We start from the raw sequence: 2756 nt of genomic DNA on the forward strand, positions 1-2756 counted from the left end.
ATCGTAATAGTCTCGCCCTGCGAGTCTATCCAGCATCTAGTCCAAAAATGACAAAGGAAAGTGATCTTTCCTAGTTGCCTTGTTCAGCTTCCGTTAATCGATGCAAATTCTCCATCCCTTAATCGTTCTAGTCTGTATCAACTCGTTATTCTTATTTTCAATGACCGTGATACCTCCTTTCTTTGGCACGCACTAGACCGGACTTACCCATGAACTATCTAAGATGAGATAATTATACCCACTTCTAACCACTTGATTTTTTCTTTCATGACTACGTCCTTCATGATGAGGTTCAGTCTTTGTTGTCCATCAATCGTTCCTTTTTCACCATCTTCTAAGATAATATTGTGCATGCATACAGATTGACTAATTCCACGAATATCGGCTATGGTCCATCCGATAGCCTTCTTGAATTGTTTCAACACCAGGATGAGTTTCTCTTCTTGCTCATTAGTTAATTCTGTTGAAACAATCCCAGGCAGAGTAGAAGAGTTACATAAATAAACATATTTCAAATATAAGGGAAGTACCTTCAGTTCTAATTTAGGTGGATTCTCGATTGACGCTTTTGGTTGGGCATAATCCATTTTCTCTAACTCCAAAGATTCAAAGCAGGATTGCGGATTAAATCTCCTTTGATTAGCTGCTAAAAAATCTAAGTATTCATCCTCCTCTTCATCATTTGGAGGATCTGATGTCAAAATTTGTTCCAATGGGCCCTTAACATAATTGAGTTACTTCTCCACGATTAAATCCTCTAAATCGGACACTGCAGAACAATTATCAATTGTGTCAGAAAATCGCATAGACTTAAAAACGTTAAATGTTACCTGATTATCCTGAACACGCATAGTAAGCTCGCCCTCCTGCACATCAATAAGGGTTCTTCCGATTGCTAAGAATGGTCTTCCTAAGATGATTGGCACCTCTTTGTCTACTTCAAAGTCTAGAATCACAAAGTCAGTAGGAAAGATAAATTTGTCTACACGTACCAATATGTCCTCAATTTTTCCTTGTGGATGTGCTAAGGATCAATCTGCTAATTGAAGTGTAACCGTAGTAGGTCTAACTTCACCTATCCCGAACTTTCTAAATATTGACGTGGGCATCAAGTTGATACTCGCACCTAAATCACATAGTGTCTTACCACAATATGTTGCTCCAATATTGCACGGTATGGTAAAACATCCAGGATCCTTCAATTTTGGGGGTAGTTTGTCTTGGTGATATGCAGTGCATTCCTTCGTTAGGGCTACCGTCTCAAATTCTCCAAGCTTTCATTTTTTAGACAGGATATCCTTCATGAATTTGACATAGTTCAGTATTTGTTCAAGTGCTTCAACCAACGGGATGTTGATATGAAGTTGCTTGAGTACGTCTAGGAACTTATTGAATTGAATTTCCTACTTCTTCTTCTGAAGTCTTTGACGGTAGGGTGGTAGAGGTTTCTTTATAGGAACTAGTTGATTCGTTTTCTGTGGCAATCCTGCATCTAATAGAGTTATTAGTTGATCAGAATTAGTTGGTTCAGAAGTTACCTTGTCGAATTTTATAGATTCAATTTCTGGTGAAACTGGAATTTCAACACTCGGTTGAACCTCCTCTTAGTATTGAGCGTCAGCTAGCTCATTCTCAACTGCGACGAAATTGGGCTCTAAAGTCTTTTCGCTCCTCAATGTTAACACTTTACAATGCTCCTTCCCTGGATTCCTCGGATTCTCGGTATCACTAGGTAAAACACCTTGTGGTCAGTTTCTGAGTTCAATTGCAAGTTGGCCCACTTGATTCTCCAAATTCCTTAGAGAGGCATCATTTTTCGCCATGTATGCCTTCAACAGATTCTCTAGGCTATTGGATGGTTCAGCTTGGGTTGGTTTCTAAGCTTGTTGTGAAAAACTAGGTGGTTGGGTCGATCTAGGTTGGACACAATTGTTACTGGTTCCTGCCCCTTGGTTACTCCAAGAAAAATTCAGGTGGTTTCGACATGATAAGTTATAGAAATTGGATTGCAACCCTTGCATTCTTTGATTTTGGTTCTGGTTACCCATGTAATACATAGATTCTGGGTTCGATAGACATTCTACAAACAAATGTCCTTCCCCATAATAAACATAGGCTATATTTTTAAGTTGATTCAGTGGTTGTGCTGCAAAACTATTACACCCATTAGTAGTAAGATTTTTTAACATTGAGGATATTGATGATACTTGAGATGCGAGTGAAGTAAGAGCATCTACTTCGTGTATTCCAACGACTCGTCTTCCTGACGCTACTCGATTGGTTGGCCATTGATAATTGTTGCTGACAATTCTTTCAATGATTTCATAAGCCTCATTATAAGACTTAGAAAAGAGAGCACCATTAGCAGAAGCGTCCACTACCATCCTCTTGTGAGCATTTAGACCGTTATAAAATGTCTCAAGTTGTATGCAATGTGAGATTCTGTGATGAGGGCACTTCCATAATAATTCTTTATACATTTCTCATGCCTCATACAATGACTCATCATCCATTTGTTGGAAAGTAGTGATCTCGCTCCTCAACTTAGCATTCTTGCTAGGCGGGAAATACTTCATAAGGAATTTTTCTAGTAACTCTTGCCATGTTGAAATTGAGTTTGGTGGTAATGAGTTCAACCAAGCTCGAGCTCTGTCTCTTAGTGAATATGGGAACAACTTCATTCGTAATGCATCTCCGGGTACTCCGGCTAACTTGAAAGAATTACTCACCTCCATAAATAGTCTTAAGTGTAGGTG

At 39.0% G+C, this 2756-nt stretch overlaps 1 non-coding gene across 1 annotated transcript; it reads left to right on the forward strand.

Moving 5' to 3' along the window:
• The first annotated feature begins 2439 nt into the window (after positions 1 to 2439).
• Positions 2440 to 2546, forward strand: LOC121214323 (small nucleolar RNA R71). Its single transcript, XR_005909906.1, has one exon. It is a non-coding gene; the product is annotated as a small nucleolar RNA R71 (small nucleolar RNA).
• The last annotated feature ends 210 nt before the right edge of the window (positions 2547 to 2756 follow it).

This window comes from Gossypium hirsutum, chromosome D01 (genome assembly GCF_007990345.1).
Source record: "Gossypium hirsutum isolate 1008001.06 chromosome D01, Gossypium_hirsutum_v2.1, whole genome shotgun sequence".
Classification (NCBI taxonomy): Eukaryota; Viridiplantae; Streptophyta; class Magnoliopsida; order Malvales; family Malvaceae; genus Gossypium; species Gossypium hirsutum.